Source organism: Camelus ferus, chromosome 20 (genome assembly GCF_009834535.1).
Source record: "Camelus ferus isolate YT-003-E chromosome 20, BCGSAC_Cfer_1.0, whole genome shotgun sequence".
Lineage (NCBI taxonomy): Eukaryota > Metazoa > Chordata > Mammalia > Artiodactyla > Camelidae > Camelus > Camelus ferus.
The window spans coordinates 14,583,528-14,599,601 of record NC_045715.1 but is presented as its reverse complement, the minus strand read 5'-3'; the positions used below and the strand labels follow the sequence as shown (position 1 = coordinate 14,599,601).

General features: G+C 42.0%; 1 protein-coding gene across 1 annotated transcript in view; it reads right to left on the bottom strand.

Moving 5' to 3' along the window:
• The window catches only part of CDKAL1 (CDK5 regulatory subunit associated protein 1 like 1), a 721,376-nt gene that overhangs the window by 164,502 nt on the left and 540,800 nt on the right, over positions 1-16,074 (bottom strand). The window contains exon 16 of the transcript XR_004313468.1: positions 6,895-7,017. The gene's annotated coding sequence lies outside the window, so the exon portion shown is untranslated. The remainder of the gene's footprint in view (positions 1-6,894; positions 7,018-16,074) is intronic.

Sequence of the window (16,074 nt, the reverse complement as noted above, 5' to 3'; positions counted from 1 at the left end):
AGGCCATATTGATCACTTTTCCAAGTCCTAGCTGCCATTGGTCATTCCCCCAAAGACAGGATGCTCCACAAGGATGCAGACAAAAGTCTTTTTTTCTCAAAACAAAACTAAAAACTCAACTCCGTGCTTATACGATTGAGCACGTCTGCTCTGGTCCCTCTAGCTCTCACTTTGTAGTGAAGAGACGGCATAAACCACATTCACACGCTCAGTTCAGACTCAGTGAGGGCCTATCATGACTCCCCAGTTTGACCATGGCTGACGAAATGACTGTCCCACATTTAGAAATAAATGTGTAGGTGGAGTCGTCAGATAAAAATATTTTGGAAAATTAAGCACAGATGGTTGAGCATTTCTGTAACACTTTAAGATTTTTTTCCCTTTCTCCTTTTCCCTCCTCCTCTTTCTTTAAATACTGCAATTAAAGGAAACCCTTAAAGGGAGACCTGGTTTCAAATCCCAGCTCTGTTGCTTACCAACTGTGTGCCCTTGGTCAAGTCACTTTGCTCTTCCAAGTCACTCCTCCCTTTTATAGAAAAACAATCGAGTAAAATGGGCTATTGAAAGCATTAGATATGTCCACGTGCAGAAAGGGGCCTAGAACAGCATCTGGTAGGAAACAGGTGCTTAACACACGGTATTATCATTTTAACAAACTCATGTTGTTACTCAATCTCTAAAACCTCTGGATGAATTCCAAGGAGGACCAATGTACATGTAGTGTGTGTCAGGGTGATATTTTGGGGGAATTATCCAGGAAACTCCCTCCTAATGTTTGGTTCCACCTTGACTCAGAGTCAGATTTATGTTCTCAAGTTCACAACTTCCTTTCATAGTAATTATCAGTGAATCTCCAGCCTTATCTCTTTCATTTTTGCTGTAGATGAAACAGCATCTGTTTCCCAAAGGTGACTTTAGCTTAACCTGTCCCTAAAGCCAGCTTTTGAGCCAATGGTCGAGCTCTGGAAACGCTTTAAAATCATTTTAAAGTCATGAATAAGGCCTCTGATATAATACATTCTGCCATAGGTGAAACCCAGCTCAGGCACACATGAAACAATGTTAAATTATTAATTTTGATTCATTATACATGAGTGGAAAAAATCTCATATTTGTTCTGATCTCCATTTAAAATCAAAGCAGACGGTTGTGAGCACAACACACTCTCACCCTTCTGGAATCAGCAAGATAGTATGACCGCAGAGAAGGACTCACTGAAAACAAAGTCCCCAGCAAGAGTTTGAACAGCTCACAGGCCAGCCCCAAGAAAATTCATTAAATCCAGAAAGTCTGCTCCCTCCCTCTACCCACAGCACCCTCATACCCCTTTGCCCACAAATAAAAGGTACAAATCTCACCAAGCTGTTGAGAGGGCCCTCGCGCAGAGAAGGGATGGAAGACGTAAAAAAGCCCAGGGGTGGAGACGTCCTTCCCGAATCTACATGTTGGTGAGCAGTGTTTTACAAGCCTGTAGAGATTAGATTATTTTGAAAAGTGTCCTCTCTGTGGTCTGTCTCCAGGCCCAAGTGACACGGCCTCCAGAAGTCCAGTTGTTAAGGACAGGAAAGGCAGCCGACGGCAGCTTCCAGCCCAGCGGCACCCATAAGCTTTCTGTTGAGAAGGAAGCTGCCTTAATATAGCGCTTCTCGGTCGCGGCTGCACATTGGAATCACCTGCGGAGCACTTAAAAACTATTGACGGCTATGAGGCTGCGGCCTGGGGCCCTTCACCATAGTGCTTGCACCTGGACAAATGAGCAACAGAAGAGGAGCAAGGGACTAAAAGTAACTACGTACAGGTGCAGTTGGGGCAAATTATGAGCAACCAGATACAAAAAGACCAAAAGCCCAACTTCTGAGGTGTCGGGAGCAAAAGCGGGGGACGCGCATGATCCCTGCACGCAGCACCCACCCATCCAGCATGCCCCATCCATCCACCCCCAGCCTCCCCCACTTAAGTGACCAGCTCGCCCCCACCCAGGGAGCAAGCATGGGAACCTGTTACTTGTTTTCGCTCCGTCGTGCCGCAGCACGAGTCCCAGTAAAGCCTTGCCTGAGTTTCTCCTCCAGCCTCTTACCAGTGTCTGTTGATTAAGGAATCCAGAACGCTGGTTGGTAATAGCTGGGGCTCACTGACAGCACAGTGGTTCCCCAGTGTTGTCACGTATTAGAATCACCTGGGGAGCTTGTAGGACTCCTAATGCCAAGCTTTGCTCCAGACCAATTACATTATTTTCTCTGGAGGTGATACCAAGTTTTCTGTAGTTCTTAAAACTTCTCAGGGGACTCCAATGTACAGCTGAGGCTGAGAACCAATGTGAGATGTGAATGGTATGTGGTGTAACCTGGCTGTAGGATTTTTAAAGTTTCCTGGGAGATTCCCATGGGCAGAGACCTGCCCTGCTGGAAGCCCTGAGCGGTAGGATCAGACAAGGACGAAGGAGATGGTAGAGGTGAAGGACACACTCACGTGAAGAGGTACTGAACAACGTGTAACTGGACAGCATAAAAATGAGCGAGAAGTGTCTGCGCTCAGGCCTGTATCGCAGAGCTGGGCACTCAGGCAGGAGGAATGAGCCCAGGGTGGGGGAGGAACATCTGCTGGCTTTGTCCCATGGAGGCCCCTGACCACCAAGAAATTCAGGAGTGGAATGGGTGTTACTGGATTGCTGCCCACTCATTCAGAGGTGCTGCTCTTTCCTAATCAGAAAGAAAATGACTTTCACCCATGTGTTTTCACTTGTAAACTCACATCGGGGGCTCGGGAGTAGAGTGAAGAACTCAGAGGGGCTGACACACTTCTCTGCAAGATGCTTCTTTCCCTGTGTTCAAACATTAGAATGAGGCTACAGGAAATGAAACAAGCAATCTCATGGAAAGTGATCAGGTCCCTAAATGCAGGCTGGGGTGAGTAGCTGGTGAGGAAGGAAGACTGAGGCCTTGGCTGAGGGAAAAGGCTCAGTCTGGGAGCAAGTACGCCCTTGACTTTGTAAAATCATTTTGTCTTTTTAACTGAATCCTGGAAGCCTCAAGTCCAGAGCGTTCTTTAAGTAACGCTAAGTAGAATTTATTAACATTTTTTATTTTTCATTTTTTTAAATGGTAACCTTCTATGGATGGCAAGTGACGTAGGTTTTCCATTTGTAATAAACATTGTCTTTTAAAATAGACACATTTAAGTCTCCAAAGTGATTGACTGAAAGAAAACTATTAAGTAAGCAATTCTGCTGATGGTACTCGGCTGTGACAAAAGTCCTGAGGTCTGAGAAACTTCATGATGGAACAAAGCCTTTCTGTTTGTTAAGGACAGCTAATGTTTAATTGGCATTTCCACTGGATAGGCCACTGAACAGAGCATTTTTCACGTCTGATCCATCACAGCCCTGCAAGGTAGCTGTTATGAGCCCTGTTTGACAGAGAAGGAGATTCAGTCTTGAGGTTAAATTTCGCTATGAAAGATCACATAGTTAGAGAAGCCGGGACCGGAAGGCAGGTGTGACACCCAAAGCTCCGAGCTTTATAACGCACTACTTGTCCTTCCTTGCAGGGTCGGGGCTGCCCCACCTGATTTTCAAGAAGAGGCTCTCCACGAAGACCTGTCGGAGGACAACCGAAAAGGGCACACGCCCTGTGCCCTCCCCCAGGTTAGCGCTCAGAAGGTGTCCGTATTTCTGTCTCCTCTTTTAGTTCGTCCAAGAGCCGGGCCCGTCTTCATTATTTTCATTCCTAGTCTGAGCACTTCTTCCTCCCCCAAACCCTACTTCTGCTCCATCATTAGGAAAACACCCGTCTTCCACAGTCTAGTGCTGTAACAAGTTTTGCTGGAAGGAGGCAGCGCCCGCTGACCTCGGTGCGAATTAAAACATATCAAAGGGGCTGAGTTTTAAAGTTGTCGGACCTCCGTTTCCACGAGGAGGAACTCGTTCTTTCACTCATAGCCCAGCAAGAGCTCAGCAGCCTGAAATCACTTTGACAGTGTCAGTTGCTCTATGCATACCACGGGGAATTTTAATTCCAGCCTGTGAAATTGAAATTGCTTCTCAAGGAGAAGTGAGGAATCCTGGATAATGGCCGCAGCCAAGCTCCATGTCAGAGTTGCCAGTTGCTGCCACACCAGATATTACTTGCTGTTATTCAAAAATCACTCCAGCTTTCCATATTGGAAGTCGAACTGCAGAGTGAGAGTAAATTAACAGAAACTGTCAGCTGTTCAGAACAGCACAGACAGCAGTGTGACAGAGGTGAGTGACCTCCCATCAAAAAAGGTAACTTTTTCCCTTTTCCTGGTTAAGATAAAGAGTTTCACAAACAAATTTCATTACTTAAGGTATGCAGCTAAATGATGTCACTATTAAGCAAAAAATTATCTGGTCCATGGCATGATAGGATTAAAGCTGCCAATTTCTATCCACTCCTTCCTGGAAAGAGCAGGGGGGCAGGGGAGGGGGAAGTAGCCCCAAAGAGTAATTAAAATAATGAAGAAAGCAAGTCCATGTCAGGTTGATGTTTGCAATGGATTAAAATTACCTGCTATCAAAGTTAAACTGTCTGAGAAATTGTTTCCTGGCTATGTTTGGAATAAAGAGAATTTGGAGCTACCACATCTGATTACAAAACATTTAGAGACAGAGAAAATTAGCAAAGGGAAAACTTGTTACCTGCCACCTTCTGAAGATAGGGGATGTTCTGAGAAGAACTGAGTCATTCTAAAATTAAATTTTTTTTTTTTTTCCTACAGAGGGTCAGAAAGAAAAGAGAAGGGACTAAATACAATTGCTTAGGAAAATAGATGTAGTCTACGGAATGACTTTATTTTTTAGACATTAGATAAAATTCAGATGTGGGCTTTACTATTCCTCACTTGATGATTTTTTAGGGCAAATTTTAGGCATTAGATTTCCCTCTTCCGATGAAAGGAAACTTGCCCTTAGAAGGTCCTTCCTCCTGGGATAGCTTCTGTTAAAGACAGGTATCACCCACTCCGTCTCCTCTCCACTAGTCCTCTACCCCAGTCTCCTCAAACTCTACCCACCTCTCTGCTTCCCCTCATCTTTCAGCAGTCTGGTTTATACCCCTTGCTTGCCCCACAATCTCATGACACCCGCCCTTGCCTCTTTCAATGGACTTGGCATTCTTTAGAAAGCCTTCAGGGACCTCCCCAGCCCAGGTTAGATGTCCCTCCTACGCTCGGATGATTCCCTGTACTTTCTACCTTGAGTAGCTGGAATACAGTTGCCCCTCGGCGTCACAAAGGTAGGGGCGGTGTCTGTCCTGTTCATTTCTTTTATCCCAATGCCAAGTGCGGTGCTTGACACATAGGAAATACTCACAAAACATCTGCCAAGTTGTCCTTCCCTTTCGGAAAGTCTTCGTCCAGGAGGGGTTTTGTTCCTCCCAGTGCCCTCACCTGACCTTGAGCACCTCCTGTGTTCATGGTCTCAGTACCTCTGCTTGTGCCCTGCCCACCCTCTTGTCTGACGCATACTGATGGACGCTGCAGGCCCCACATGCTCTAGCTTGGGAGCAGTGAAGCAAACTGGTGAAGAGCAGGACTCCAGGACCCGATTGCCTGGGTTATCATCCTGGCTCTGCCACTTACCAGCTAATGACCTTGGACCAGCCACCTCTCTGTGCCTCAGTTTCCTCATCTAGAATAATTATTCAGGGTGGCTGTGAGGGTGAGATAAGCTAATACCTGTAAAGTGCTTGGGAAAGTGCCTGGCTCTGTGTAAATGGTAGCTGTGATGATGATGATGATGATGATTTACTTCTGCTACTACTGCCTCAGGCATTATAGGTATTTTGGCTACTGCTTCCATTTGCTTCGACTCTTACGGCAATCCAACCAACCCTGGTGCATGATTTCTAAAACCAATAATGGCAAAGTACAATGACTTCAGCTTCCTCCAAAGCAGTGACCCAGGGCCCTTCTCCTTGTTTCTGGTCCACTCCAGGTCCTCCTGCCGTTTCCATTGCTGGAATTTAGCATCAACTTCCTGTTGCTGCTCCAACAACAGAACAGAGCCTCGGGGGTGTCTCCTAGCTCCAGTCACAAAGGCCTCAAATCTTAACCCCAGCCACTAAGTGTTGAGAAATTTTCACTGTGACAGAGGATGAATTAGGGTGTTTCATCTTTTAAAGTTGTCTATAATGGAAGGCAACGTTCATGGTCACAGAATTAGGGAATGAGAAACCAAGCCCTGAGCCCTGAAACATTGGGTCTTCCTGGGCCCACAGGGCTGTCAGTGACTCTAGTGGGCGCTCTACGACCTGCGTGCACTGGACAATCAGAGGCTGCTGCAGCCAATCTGGCCCAACCAAAGGCACCAAACGTGGTGGACAGTACATGGGGCCCTTGGGTCAGTTTGAGAAGGGAAGTGTGAACGTCCATGCTGCTCTGGGTATGGGGAGGGCAGAGATTGCAGATTCCAGAGCCCTTCAAGAAGAGTGGTCACTGTCTTACCAAGCATAGCACAGTTGCAGCAAAGACTGGATGAGCTCAGGAGTCTAAGGAATATGAACTTTAAAACTCCACTCAGGTTTCTTTTGGGAACTCACCTTTGGATAACCCCATTCCAGTGGAGAGACAAAAGTCAATGTGGGTCAGTTCAGCACAGTGTCCCCCACTGCCTTCTTTCTGGGGCTGGGACTAAGAACTCAGGGGATGGAGACAGTTGCAGGGGACACCTCTGGCCCAAGCTGGCATCGGGCTGCACAGGCCGTCTTAGCCATGAGGGGATACGTTCAGATACACTCAGTTATGATACAGCTCTGGACACAGGTAAGTCCCAGTCCCAAAGCATCTCAACACCAAAAAGACCACTTGGGCTCCCTGCTCAGAAATGCTCCAGACTAGAGGAGTGGATCTTAGGCAAGTCACTGAACTCTTCCTCACCTGTTTCACCACCTGTAAGGTGAGGCGGTCCATCTCTAAGGTTTCTAGGAGCCCTTCTTGCTCTTCCCTTAGGCGGATGATCTTCAGGGTTCACCACCCCAGCTTTTCAAGCAAGACCAAGTCCTAGGGGAGGTGGAGAGACACACACATCATCAAGTGCTGAGAAAGAGCAGTCCTCCTGTGTGACTCAAATTTCCAACATTACTGGAGGAAAGTTTAAACTCCCTGACACATCGCAGAGAACCAGAGGCTGTTTAGGACTGATTACCAGAAGGCAGCTGGTGGTGACTTCCCAGGGGTCTCTCCTTGTGCCTTCAGTGTTGGGTTGCCACAAGTTTTGCTTTCAATATTAACTGGCATTGCTGCAGCTCTCAGATAGACAGCTTCACTTTGCCACAGAGCATGAGGGAAACCTGGTGTTAATTTGCTTCCCTCCCACCCCCCCACTTTCCTTTTGATTTGTGTCTTAAGGCATTAAAAATATTCTCCAACCTGAAATACCTGAAATGCAACATTTTTAGCTAGTGAATTTTCCTGTAATTTCTATAATTCTGATTGCTCAAGGCAAGCTGGTTTGGTAAGATTAGATTTATTTTTAGACTGGGATCCAACTAACTTGTGCTTTTTGTAAGACTGCTTTGGAACTTTCAACCTTTCTAACCTCAAAAATCTTAGAGGACGCTGTGTAAAGAGGGAAAAAGAGAAGGGATCTTAATTGGAGGCTTGAGAATCTTACCCTGTGTGGATGGGGTTAGAGATCTTACACTTAGGAGATACATAGGAGAATGAAAACTATTGGAAAATCAGAGAAAAAATAGATATAAAAATAGGAAAGGTGAGAAGCAGTCAAGGGCAGACCTTTCAGAGGCATGTGGGTCATTCTTTTCGATGACACAAAATCCAACCCATCTTGAATGCGTGTCCATGTAAAACATTTAAAAGCGGATTTCAGAAGCCCCTTGCTTTCTCTAGATGGGACCCAGACTCTATAAACCCCACCCCTTGGTTCATTTTCTGTTTGGCTTCTGATTTTACTCTTGGATAGGGAGCGAAATGAGACGTGATGTTGACTATTCACCGTTGTTTCCTGCGTGAGAGATTATGGTCTAATCAAGTTTACTTCCTCAGGCCCAAAACACGGAGTCGACACCAAATTGTAGCCCAGTTTTTCCAGTCCTGTAGAGATGACAAGTGTTGACACCTCCATGGGCCAATAATCAGGAATTCAGAGTTTCCCTGTGAAGTTTGGAATTGAGGATAGTGGACTGTGAGGATGCAAGGGCAGCAGAAGCCTTTCCTTTGTATCTCAAATGAGACCAAGCAAAGCTGCGAAATCACAGTGGCTGAAAAACCAAAAAAACAGAGAAACAAAAAAGCAGGAGCGTCTGCTGTCTAAGATCCCGGCCCGAGATAGTTCTCCCGGGTGGCCTTTTGGTTAAGTATATTCAGATCCATTTACTGAGAATAGAGCCTGTGAGTTCTTAACTGAACAGCTGTCTTCATAGAATTTGAGATACAGAAGATCAAACCCAGAAAGCTGGAGTCACTCATTTGAATCACAGTAGATAAGCCGAGAAGGTAGCAGGTGCTGGAGGGACAGAGGGTTGCTAGGTCCCCAGAAGCCCTTGAGTGTGGGAGTGCCAAAGCGAGGATTAAGGATCACATATGCTGAGCTACAAAGACAGGAGCTTGATTCTTACTGAGGCACTTTCTTAATTGAAATAATGATGGGACCCACACATCCAGTTCCACTATATGTTACAGCAACAACTATGAAACAAATAGACCCCCAAATCTGCAATACTGCTGTCAGTAATAGCAATGATAAGAACCATCACCAACCGGCTAAGCTGATGCTTGCTAATGGTTCTCTTGGAAGTGGACAGAGGTAAAAGACTCAAAACCGAGGCCAGACATTTAACTCTCCCTAAGCCTGGCTTCACAGTCCCTGAAAAGTGATCACGACACTGTACGTTTCCAAAAGTGTCAGTATAGGATCAGGGAAGGGGAGACTACTGGCCTGGATCATCAACAGGAGAAGCCATCCTCCAGGCAGGCACTGCGTGTCTTTCCGAACAGGACGCTCTTCAGAGTCTGCAATGTTTAGAAGCCTGTTTGGATGCCTACAGTGGCTCTTCTCTGACTATCAGATAAAGTCTAAATACCTTTGAATGAGATCAAAACTTTTCTCAACCTGAGCTTATTTCTTAGTCTAATTTCTGGGCGCTCCTCTTGGATATCCTTCACTCTAGCTACACTACTTCACCATACACTTTTATACTGTAATGCGACTTTTATTTTGGTAAAATATGCATAACATAACATTGATCATTTTCACGATTTGTAAGTGTATGATTCAGTGGCACTAAATACATTTATAATGCTTTGTAAGCATCACCATCATCTACATGTAAAACTTTCATTGTACCCAACAAAAACTCTGCACCCGTTAACAATAACTCCCACTTTCCTCCTGCCCTCAGCTCCTGGTAGCCTCTACTCTATTTTCTGTCTCTGTGAATTTATCTCCTCTAGGTACTTCAATACAAATGGTATCATACAATATTTGTCCTTCTGTGTCTGGCTTATTTCACTAAGCATAATGTTTTCAAGGGCCATCCATGCATGTGTCAGAATTTCACTCCTTTTTATGGCTGAGTAATATTCCATTGTACACATGAACTACCTTTTGTTTATGTATTCATCCATCAATGTATATTTGGGTTGGTTCCCCCTTTTCACTGCTGTGAATAATACTGCTGTGAACATCAGTATGATGATGTCTTTTAGAGTCCCTGCTTTCAATTCTTTCAGATGTATAATTAGGAGTAGAATTGCTTGGTCATGGGGTAGTTCTAGGTTTCAGTTTTGAAGAACTGCCAAACTATTTTCCACAGTGGCTGAACCATTTTACATTTCCACCAATAATATATGAGGTTTCCAACTATCCACCTCCCTGTCAACATTTGTTATTTTTTTATTTGTTTTTTGTTTTTTTTTTTTTTAGTTGCAAAGTAACGATGTTGAATATCTTTTCATGTGCTTATTGGCCAAGTGTGTAACTTTTTTGGAAAAATGTCTCCTCAAACCTTTTAAATATTCAGTTGGATTGTTTGCTTTTTAATTGTTGAGTTACAGAAGTTCTTTATAAAATCTGAATTTTAATCTCTGGTCAGAGATATGATCTGTAAATATTTTCTCCCATTCTGTCTTTTTGCTTTCTCAATAGTCTCTTGACACACACAAGTTCTTTTTTTTTTAAACATTTTTTATTGATTTATAATCATTTTACAATATTGTGTCAAATTCCAGTGTAGAGCACAATTTTTCAGTTATACACGAACATATATATATTCATTGTCACATTTTTTTCTCTGTGAGCAACCATAAGATCTTGTGCATATTTCCCTGTACTATACAGTATAATCTTGTTTATCTATTCTACAATTTTGAAATCCCAGTCTATCCCTTCCCACTCTCTGCCCCCTTGGTAACCACAAGTTTGTATTCTATCTCTATGATCTACTTCTATTTTGTATTTATGCTTTGTTTGTTTGTTTTCTTTTTTAGATTCCACATATGAGCGATCTCATATGGTATTTTTCTTTCTCTTTCTGGCTTACTTCACTTAGAATGACTTTCTCCAGGAGCATCCATGTTGCTGCAAATGGCGTTATGTTGTTGGTTTTTATGGCTGAGTAGTATTCCATTGTACAAATATACCACCTTTTCTTTATCCAGTCGTCTGTTGATGGTCATTTAGGCTGTTTCCATGTCTTGGCTATTGTAAATAGTCCTGCTATGAACATTGGGGTGCAGGTGTCATCCTGAAGTAGGGTTCCTTCTAGATATATGCCCAGGAGCGGGATTCCTGGGTCATATGGTAAGTCTATTCCTAGTCTTTTGAGGAATCTCCATACTGTTTTCCACAGTGGCTGCAACAAACTGCATTCCCACCAGCACTGTAGGAGGGTTCCCTTTTCTCCACAGCCTCTCCAGCATTTATCATTTGTGGATTTTTGAATGATGGCCATTCTGACTAGTGTGAGGTGATACCTCATTGCAGTTTTGATTTGCATTTCTCTGATAATTAGTGATATTGAGCATTTTTTTCATGTGCCCCAAGTTCTTAATTGTGATAAAGTCTAAAATTTTTCTTTTGTTGACTGTACTTTCAGGGTCACATCTATGAAACTGTTGCCAACTGCAATACCATGAAGATTTCCCCCAATGTTTTGTTCTCTTGTAAGAGTTTTATAATTTTAACTCAAGTTTACTTTGGTCTTTTATCCATTCTGAGTTAATTTTCATATGTGGATATGTAGTTTTCCCAACACCATTTGTTGAAAAGACTGTCCTGTCTCTACTGAATGATCTTGGCACCCTTATCAAAAATCAATTGGTCATTTATGTGAAGAATTTTTTTCTGAGATCTCTATTCTATCCTATTCTATTGATCTATATGTCTATTCTTACACTAGTACCATATTGTTTCAAGTGCTGTAGCCACGTTGTAAGTTTTGAAGTTGGAAAGTGTTTGTGCACAGTGAAAGTGTTCTTTCAAATTTATTCTCCTTTTTCAAGATCGTTTTCGGTAGTTGGGGGCCTCCTGAAATTCCATATGAATTTGAGGGTTGGCTTTTCCATTTCTGCAAGAAAGGCTATTTCAACAGGGATTGCACTGAATCTGTAGCTCACTTTAGGTAGCACTAACATGTTAGCAATGTTAAGTCTTCCTATCTATGAGCATTGGGTATCTTTCCATTTATTTAGATACGTAAAACTTTCTTTCAGCAATGATTTCTAGTTTTCAGCATACAAATCTTTTACCCCTTTGTGCGATTTATTCCTCAGCATTTAATTCTTTTAATTCTTTTAGATGCTATCATAAATGGAATTGCTTTCTGAATTTCTTTTTTTGGATTGTTCACTGCTGGTGTATGGAAACGATTTTTGTGTGTTGATCTTATAATCTACAACTTTGCTGAGTTTGCTTATTAGCTCTAGTAGCTTTCTTGTGGAAGCTTTGGAATTCTCTATACATAGGATCATCATGTCATTTGCAAATATAGTTTTACCTCTTCCTTTCCAATTTGGATGCCTTTTATTTCTTTTTCTTGGCTACCAGCTCTCCCTAGAACTACTAATACGATGTTGAATATCAGCGGTGAAGGTGGGCATCCTTGCTTGTTCCTGATCTTAGGAGAAAGCTTTCAGTCTTTCCCCACTGATATGCGTTACCTGTGGGATTTCCATAAATACCATGTTGAGGAACTTCCCTTCTATTCCTAATTTTCTAAGAAGTTTTTATCATGAAAAGGTGTTGGGTTTTTTGTCAGATGCCTTTACTGTTTCAGCTGAGATGATCACATGTCCCCCCAATTCTTAAAATATTAATGTGATGTGTTATACTGATTGATTTTATGTTGACTCACCCTTGTATTCCAGGGGTAAGTCCCACTTGTTCATGGTAAATAATCTTTTAATATGCTGTTGAAATTAATTTACTAATATTTTATTGAGTATTTCTGCCAAACAAAATTCCCTATAAATATAGATGCAATTTTCTTTTCTTACGGCATCTTTCTCTGGCTCTGATATCAGGGAAATGCCTGCCTTATAGAATGAGTTAGGAAGTCTTCCTCTTTCAATTTTTTGAAAGAGTTTGAGAAGAACTAGTGTTAATTATTCCTTAAATGTTTGGTAGAATTAACCTGTAAATCCATCTGCTCCTGGATTTTTCTTTCTTCCTGCTAGTCAGTGGGGAAAGTCTAGTGTTTAAGGGAAAAAAGTCTTGCTGCAAAGTATTTTCTTAAGAGAACCAAGGTCCATGAACGAATTTTCCCAGGGACCCCTATCAACACATCTACTTCAATCTTATGCTTCCCTCACTAGATATGTTTAAATTACTTCTGGTTATTTTTAAACAAATTAAACCTGCAAGAATAAAAACATTACACAAATTCCTCCTGCAAAGGCAAAGATTCACAAGATAGTACAAGGAACTACTTTCAGGATTGAGTGTCATCAGACTCAGTCCAAAGTAATTCTTTGAGGGAGGTAACACTCAACTTCACAAGGAAGCTATAGTTTGTAATTAGACTCACTACTTCATTGCATATGTATCCATTACATGGATGGTAGGCTTTAGGTCACAGAGGTTGGGCCCAAGTACACTGAGCCGTAAGTAAACAACTTAGTTTATATCTATTTGAAAATCTTTAGGTCTGTTTAAAAACCACATGTGTTCTATTCCTCTATGGAAACAGGGGGTTAAAAATGAAAGTTAAAAGCTTGGACTTTGGAATCAGACAGTCTGGGATAACATCTATAGTTCTTATGATTAATTAGGCATATTAAAAGCAGATTAGATAAACTCAAGAGGTAAAATTCCCAGTTCTTCAGGCTTTTCTGAACCCCAAGCTTTCCCTTACCTTGATCCAAGGTTCCCGGGTCCCCTTCACACATTCTTTTCTGGGCATTTGCCTCATCAGTCCTTCTAAGTATATTCAGATGCCCATAAACTAGGAAAACCTAATAAGAGGCCAAATGAAACTCCTTGCTTCAACAGCTACACAGTTGGGATATTTCGGCCATAGAACTCTAGGAAGCAGTACTGGTAGGAAATAATTGACAGAAAACTAATGAAGAATAATAGCGTCTGCATTTCCTTTACCCCCAAGGTAGGGCTGGGGAGGGCATGACTTCTAGGCCTCCCTATTAATCTCTTTGCTCTTTTCATCTTTGGCCATGGAAAAATCTCCTTCTTGATCTTAAGTCGCCCCCCAAATCTGTGCTCCCCAGCAGTCATTAACTTGAGTTCCTCAAATACAGCTGCAACTCATTTTCTCTGAACTTCCCTTCCTTTGCTGCATTTGCTAGAATTAGATGCTACATCCCTTGAGGCAGGAATCTTTTTATTCCATATATAGTGCTTTTGGGTGGTCATGTGTTAATATCAAAATTTAAAACACCTAACCTTGTTTATAAAATTGGTTTTCATGTTTAAATGGCTAAAGGAATCATGAAAGGGGAAGAAACAACGTGTGCCAAGGACCCACTGTTTGACTCTTGTGATCTCACTTCATCTTTCAATGACCCGGCAATGGAACTTTGTCCCTGCCTCACCAATGAGGCTCAGAAGCAGGAAGTGGTCTGGCTGCAAATTTAAACCAAACTTTTGTTGATGTCAAAAATCTCATGCTCTTTCCCTATACTATCTGTCTCAGATTTGTAGGGAAAACAACTGAGATCTGAATCCCAGTTGCTTCAGAGCCTTAACTCTTTTATGGTTCCTTAACTCAAAGTTTATGGTTTCAACATCATAAAAATCAAGCTCAGTAGTAGAGCAGGCATAAACAGGTGTTACTGATGAATCGACTTTCAAAAACTAAAAATATTTTGAGAAATGATTAGGACTCCAGATGAATATAAACTTGGCATGGGTCCTCTAGATTGAGTTGTACCATGGAGCAGAGGTTTCCCAGGTTTCTTGATTCATGGTACCCCTCAGCCAAAAGAAACAGCCAACCAGTCTGTTTATTAAATAAGTAGGTCTTAACAACATAATAAATACTTGTGTCTTAATAGTTCATGAAAGTGGTTTGAAAAAAATAATACGTGTTATTGTACAGCAAAGGGAGTATAGTCAGTATTACAATAACTTTATATGGTATATAATCTATAAAAATATCAATTCACTATGTTGTACCCCTGAAACTAATACAATATGGTAAGTCAACTATAATTCAATGCACATTTTTAAAACTTAAAAAAATACATGTAAATTAAAATAAATGTATCTTTATTTCATTCTAAAATTACCATAATTACCTACGAATGAAAGCTGTGCATCTGTTGGGCACTGTACAACTTCTCAAACCTTGAATTAACATCACCCTCATTTCTTGTTACACATTGATTTTCAGTTGATACTTGCCTGTTATCCCAGCAACTGCCTTAAGTCTGGTCTTACAAAGATATGGTAACATCAAAAAATCTTACGCATTTTAATGTTGAAACTGTGAACTATTCTGAGCTAACAGTTTGCTTGGTATCTGACAGATGTCGCGGTGTTTCCCACAAAAATTTAAAATATCCCATGGCACTCCTATGAGTTCACTACAGCACCTTGGGGTGCCCAGGGGCCAGGCAAGCCTTAAGAATATCGTTTATCCCTTCTTTTTTCTTCTTTCACTCCCTCCTTTCTTTCCTTTTCTGCTGCTCTCTCCCTTCTTCATTTATCTCCCATGCTTATTTTATAACGATAAAAACTCTTGAAGCTTCATCTGTAACTCTAATTCTCTCTCCATGACATCTTATAATAGACACTGAAATTTTCAACCTGGAGTGAAGTCAATGGAAAAGCCTCTGTTTTGACTGAACGACATACGGAAATCTGATGTTTCGACACATTTTCCCAGCAACAAAGCAGTTTCAGCAAAGAATTTTAACATTATCCTATTGACAGTTTTGCACTTGATGAACCAGGGAAGAATGGGAAAGAGAGGGAGAAAGAGGGAGGAAGGAAGCAAGAGAAAAGAAACTTGAGTAATATTTTAAAAGTACATCCAGAACCATGCAGATTCTTGGAGCAGGATGATACGGAGGGAGGGTCCGGGCCCCCTCAGAACCCAAGCACCCACGGGGTCAATCTTAGATCCACATCTGTTGGCACAAGTCAAGTTGAGGTGGAAGAGAGTCTTGGGAGCAGGAAGGATGCACAGCATTGGAGCCAAGACTCTGGAGTCAGGTCCTGCTTTTATGACTTAGTAGATCTGTGATCCTTCCAAGTTACTTAATCTTGTGAGTTTTAGATTTTTTTTCTCTCAGTAAAATGGGACTAATAAAATGTATCTCAAGGCTGTGTTTTCAGGACTGATAAACACTTGTAAAGTGTACATCATTTTGTCCAACATGTTTAAAGGTTAGACAGTTGATGGCTATCAGTATTAATAATCATTATTATCAAAATCAGGCTGACTCATGGATGAGAGACAACAGAGACAAGGTCTGCTGAACAAAGTCAAAGGTACAGAGAGGAGAAACAGTGCGGAGAATGTCAGGGTTCACCTCAGCAAGCGGACTGCGTTCACAACTCTCAGACAGAGCTGATGGGAATGTAAATTAGTCCAATCACTTGAAAACACCACTTGGCAGTGTGTACCAAAGCTGAGCATG